Consider the following 6,664-nt stretch of genomic DNA (forward strand, 5'->3'; position numbering starts at 1 on the left):
GGGTGGATGGGAGGGCACATCCTATTTCTGTTTTTGAGCACAGAAGACCAAACTTTGGAGTCTTCTATCAATGTTTGTTGTGTCTTCCTGGTCTCACTCCCAGGTGGCAGGTTCCAGGGTCCCATGAGTACCACCAGACACCACCTCAAGCACCACTGGTGGTACCCGTACCACTGCTGGAGAAACACTGACTGAAGGCGCAAATCTAACCCCTTATGTCAGTGCTTTCCAGCACTGACATAAAAGCAATGCAGCTCTGAGGTAAGGGAACAAACATTCCCTTACTTTGAGGAGGCCTCCATTAGTGACACCCAACTGCAGGATGCAGCAAATGTCCCATTGGCACCGCTATGCCAGTGCTGGGAAGTTGGTTAGGATTGCGCCCTTACTTGAATTTCTTTGCTCCCCAAAGCAATTGGCCTTTTTCACAAGAAATCCAAAACAGATTATTCTTTTGGAATTCTCCATTAACAGACAGCTACTGATTCAACAGTCTCCCATAGCTGTGCCTGCATCTCAGAATTATAAAATTGTCTCCTGGCTGGTTTTAGGAGACATGATCAGCTAGCTTAAGACAGTTTTAGCTCAGAGGTAATGTTAGGGTATGATCTGAGGGTACACAATGCAGTGCCATTATTGAAGCTAGTTAGTGCCTGGATGGGAGATTATCTGGTAGCTATACATATGCTGCCATGATAAAAGGAAGTAGCTCCATGATAGAAGAAAGTGGAATAAAATAAAAGACAAAAGTCTGTTTTAAAATCTCATACATTTAAATGAATCATTTCACAGAAACAAAAGGTTTCTGAAAGCTTTTATGAAGTCGTTACCTTATCTGAAGGCCCAAGTGAGAGAATTTCACAAATGTGGATCTAATACCCTGCACTTGTTGTAGGGCAGAATCCCCAACAATAAAGCAATCAGTAACAAATTAATTCAGAAAAGAATTGGAATTATGTTCCTTTCTGTGCATCAACAGAAGTATTTTTGGAACCATTCAGCATATGATTCAATTATAGAATGCAATGAGCATGTTAAGGCAACCTGCTGCTATAGTGATGGATATTTTCCAACTAGGATAGCAGAAACAGTACAGTGTAATAAGTTCCCTGCCTACTGAAATTGTCATTTACCATCTAATCATACACACATGTGTGCACGGATACGTACACATGTGTGGGCAAAACACTGTTTAACCTCATAGGCCATCAGGAAACTAATTGGTTTGTTTCAAGCACAGGCTAGTGGATGCCTGCTGGTCATTGGCTATTTTAATCTTCAGAACAACTTATGATCAAATATCATCAGTTCTAAAATGAGCCCCCGCTCCATTAAGAGTAACCGACCTTCTTCATGCACATAGTGCACAAATCTGACTTGTTGAAACGACATCCCTTTCATGTTTTCTCATCTGTTGCTATTTCTTTTTTTCATTGATTTATTAAAAGGATACATGATGGGTACATAACTGTCTTTCATTTCAAGGTCTAATAAAAGACCTAGAAGCCCAAAAGGGCCACTAAAGCCCATTTAAGCCCTAGTTGATAGATAGCCACTCACCTGCTTGCCTGCGATCAGTTAAGAATCCAGCAGGAAAGATTTTATAAGCTGGATACAAAAGTGAGCATTTGGGTGGGGCTAACTGCATGGTTTTTCCTCACCTGCTCCTTTGCATCCTGGTCACAACTGGATGAGAAAGAGCCATGTGAATGGCCTACATGCTCAAAAGATCCATGTGAAAGCAGTGAAAGTCTTATTTAGTTGTTTCACCTACACACATGATCCTAAGATTAGAGAACCAGTTCTGAAAGTAATGCACACACTTGAGAATAAGTGCCACTGTTCTGTAATTTGTGTCGCTTAGTAGGGCTGGCAATCTTTGGAGATTTTCAGTATTTTGTTAACTTTGACAACTACAGGAATGTGTGGCACTGGCATGGAGACTAAGGCCCGATCCTAATGGGCCTGCGCTGGCCCAGTGCCAGTGCGCAGTGTCGCAAATGTGCCGTAAACATCCAACACACTGCTGGGCTGATGCCCGCTCTGGCTCAGCACCAGGTGGAGGATGGACCAAAGCCACCTGGAGATCTGGGTGAGTACCAGGAGGTGGTGGTAAGTTGGGACGTGGGGAGAGGGGTTCCGGGGCAGGGGGAGGATGGGGGAAAGAGAAATGGGGGAGGGAACAGGGTGGGAGAGGGCAGAGATGTCAGCAGGAAGGCTCCGGTCTTCCTGCCAGTGTTCCTGGCAGCGCACTGAGTGGCGTGCTGTCGGAGTGCATTTTATGACTGGCTCTGCCTGCTTTGTGGAAGTCTGTGCCAGCAGAAAAGGTGCTATGAAAATGGCTGGCCCTTTTAGAACTGGCCCAGAAGAAGAGTTATAGTTTATGGATACACTAAACTAAATATCTTTTGCTTCTTTGTCTGTAGTGGGAATTGAATCCAGCGGGTCCAAGAATCACTCATGAAATGTAAGTTTTATATTCATTTGTAATTAATCGTACCTGTATGGCTATAAAAGCAAAAATGAAAAATTCATGCTGATATTAACTGCTTTTTAGTATAATTCTTTGCTTGTAATTAGTGGATGTTTAAAAATAGCAACTTAATTTCATCCCATACCAATTAAAGCCTTGGATATTTTACTGCAAATTCCAATATAGTGGAAAAGTACTGTAATTAGTGCTTTATTGGTTGTGTAATTTGAAATTATGTAAATCATATAGCTACTAAACCAAAGTAAGTGGAACTTAAGAACCAATTTAAGCTTAATTAACACACAATAATAGGATTATTAAATATCTACATGCATATCCAATATGCATTAGCTGAAACTGAAATAGTTTTGTTTCCTGGAGGAAATATATAATGAAGAGATTTGTTACTTGGAGAATGCACAATTGAGTGAACATGTATTGACTGGCATTTACATCCCACAGTGCATGTCCACAACAGGAGGAGCTTGTTGTGGTGCTATGTCTTAATGAGAGCTACATCTCATCAGAACTGGGCATAGCAACTTGCTTTGATCATCGGGAACATTTGAAGTATGAAATTGACACACTTACATGGGCATCGCCTGCTAAAGAACGACTTTCCCAGAAAGTGGTACTTGATAACCCATTGTTCCTCCCTATAGGAGTTTCCCTTCAGGGTTTGGTTTTGGTTCCTATGCTACAATCCTATTAGGATGCTGATGGAGTCAACTCTGTTTATGGAGAGAATGCAAAATCCTTGCAAAGCAGAGGGAACCAGGAAATGAACCAACCTGCTCTTGCTTATGTATAACTCACTCCTCACATGGACCAATACAATTGTTTCTTAGAGTGGGTGCATGTTTTGATTATTCTCAATCATGCACACACTGCACCCTATTTTCTTTATCTCTGTGATACACACACATCTCCATTAGCCCTGTCTCCAAGTTATCACAGCTACTGGTGTGGATGAGCTACCACCTACACCATTTGTCTCAGTGCTGGCTGGTACACTCTGGAATGGCGCCGGGGACAAGAGAGGGGCTGCCAGTGACTGTATGCTGATCAAGGGCAGTATAGCTTAGTATGCTCACTCCCTACTCCCTTCTGGATATGCAGTTTACTGAGGAAACGCCTTGGTAGACTGAATCTGCTGCCACCAGTCCAGGATATTAGGATAGCTGGAAGGGCTCCCTGGGCAAAACTCACCTCCTAGAATAATACTCTCACGGGTCTCTATCAAAATCACTCTCATAGTAGCACCTGCAGAGTGAGAGATGTGACAGTCCACTGTTTGTCACTGCCCATACCAGGAACCAGGCAGACTTGAGGTTAAACGATAAAAGGTTTATTAAAAGTCTAATTAAATAAAAAGGACAACAAAATCAAGTGAACAAGAAAAGAAAGTAAGGGGAATCAAATTTGGCAGGAAAAGGGTTAATTCAAAACAATAAGAACATTGGAACAAGGCAATGATACTAACTGTCAGCAGGTGGCACTGAAGCACTGTGGAATCTCATGCATGCAAGTTAGCAGGGAGTTTTGAATGAGCCTGCAGCTTAAAGGAGACAAACCCCAAAACAACATACAATGCTAATGATTTTCAACCTACACAGTTCCTTATCTGATCTTACCAGGGTGATGGAACCACCAACTCTTTATAGTCACAGTCACAGTGGATGGTGGGCTTTCCTCTGGATGGCTGGAGAGAGAGAGAGAGAGAGAGAGAGAGAGAGAGAGCGAGAGCGCTTTTGGCTGGGCAACTTTCTTCCTTGGCTGGAATGACATCATCCGACTCTCTGATTGGAGGAGAGCCAGCTTATCCGGTCACTCCATCCAATCCCCTTGAGACTGGCTGAAACATTTTCCTGGTCTTAGCTGCTTTCTGCAATTTGCATCTCCTTCCTCCTCCCATCTGGCAGCTTTCTGTAAATTTTAACAGCAACACTGCAGAGGGAGGCGTGACAATGCCCAAAACTGTGGGGATCACCCAGATTTCACATAAAATATAGTAATTTCATGACAGCTGGATAGCTGCAGCTGCAACCTGGGGAAGGCCCAATCGGCCGTTTACGGCATTCCGTTTCACAGACGGACTGGGCTTCCATCACTGCCACAGCAAGGGCCACTGGTAGCTTGGTAGGGCCGGCTTTAAGTCAGTTAGACCAATTGCTCCCAATTAGGCCCTGTGCCTAAGGGTCCCCCTGAGCTAGCGTAATCTACTCTAGCCTTCTATGCAATTAAAATGCACTTAGAACCATTAATGCACTTTGGTCCATTAACTCACATGCACTTTTTAAGCATACATTTTGATTGCTTTCCATTCTGCCATAGAGATATAAGATCTATAATAAATTTTAGTTATATCTCTAAGATTCTACAGACTTTGGCTGTGAACCTGGGGACCCACAAAAAATTTCTAATTGGGCCCTACAATTCCAATTGGGTCTCGCAGCTCCTAAGGCGGGCCCTCCTTCCTGGACCAAACATGAAACATGGATGGTGCTCTGCTTCAGCCTCTCCTTCTACCTCCCTAGTTTAAATACTTGATGGACACCAGACATGCTTGTAAATCTTCTAAAGCAGTGGTTCTCAAACTCCCCGAGTGAGTTTGACAACTGGTGTTTGCGAAGAAGTTTTTGCTTTTAACAGTACTTTGGAGACGCGGGCAGGGCTGCAGACGAGGTTGCAGGCTCCTGAGACCCTCCGCAGAGACATAGTGCTCCCCAGGTAAACTGAAAAACTCCTTTCCTGCCAGGCAGTAGCGGACTGTGGTGATTGTGTTGTTGTTGATTTCTTGCTGATTTCTTGGCCACTCTCCTTAAGGAGGAATGGCCTTCTTCCAGTTCCGAGGTGGGTTGTGACCCACCAGTTTGAGAACCACTGTTCTAGAGACCTTGCTTTCCTTTGCTTCAGGCAGAGGTGACTTTGAAGAGGAAGCCCTAAGTCCGCAGGCGTGCCAGCTGGCTAGTGGGTTAATCAAGAATCTGGAGATTTCAATACTTGGCCTAAAAGACCGTGGACTGAGACTGGGCAACCCTAGGTGTGAAAGTGCTACAAGAAGTTATTAAAAACAGGAGAGGGAGGGGGTGTTTCCTAATTTGCTTTTTTAAATTAAACCACCTCTCAGGTAGAAAAGCCATTGAGCTTGAGCTGCATTCTGAATGTGTAATTTATTGTTGAGAGAGAAAAAGAGAGTGCCGGCATGAATTTAAGTTTAAAAAGCATAAGATAAATGGAGAGAATGTAAGGAATAATTGTTTTTATCGAATCAGGCAAAATTTGTCTGTAAATCTGGCTGGCTTGCCACTTAATTGAGCACTGTGGTGTATGGTGAGAGGGTCTATATGAAGTAAGATACAGCAAGCAAGAAGCAAACATCTAAAATTATTTATTCACAAACTTGGGCCTTTCCTCCTTTCTTTTTACTTTGCCTGCCTTGTTCAATCCATCTTTCCCTCCCTTCCCCCCCCCCCACTGGCTCCTCCTCTTCCTTTATGGGCAAAATGATGGGAAACCAATAGAGAATGAACTGCAATTATAAGATCAACATAGGTATTTAACAGCCCAATCTTATGGGCTTGCTCCACCACCAGAACTCTCTTTCTGATGATACAACATGCTTACAGCAATTGCAAAAGGTGACCCCCCCCCCCCAATTCTATGCAGTCAGGTTGCTGCCACAAGTGGCAAATGGCTGTGGCTGTGTGCGGGTGACCTCTTGAACAGCTCAAGTACCAGTAACCCAGTGCAGGGGTTGAGTGGTGGGTGAACAGAATGGGGTGGGAAGGGGGGGTGAGAGAGGGAGGAAGGCAGAGAAAGGGGGGGGCAGAGGCTTGTGTCAGGACCAGGAAGGGGGTGGTATTGGGTTAGAACTCAATATTATATCACTCTTCCCAGCCTCCATCCACTTGTGTAAGCAAAATCACTGGTGCAGATCCATGGTGACCCACCATAGCAGTGGAGCCTTACCTCCAGGAAAGGCAACAAATGTTCCCTTACATTAGGAGACCTCCAGGACTGCCCCCACCACAAGATGCAGCATGCTCTGGTGGTACAGCTGCAATGGTGGGGGGGGGGGTTAGGTTGGATTGGGTTGTAAGTTTAACCACTTGTTTCTCATTTGTTTCTTTACCTCCATCTTGGTGTATGGATTTCCCTTACAGGAAAATGGTGGCACAGTTCACGGTG

This window comes from Tiliqua scincoides, chromosome 1, assembly GCF_035046505.1.
Source record: "Tiliqua scincoides isolate rTilSci1 chromosome 1, rTilSci1.hap2, whole genome shotgun sequence".
Taxonomy (NCBI): Eukaryota; Metazoa; Chordata; class Lepidosauria; order Squamata; family Scincidae; genus Tiliqua; species Tiliqua scincoides.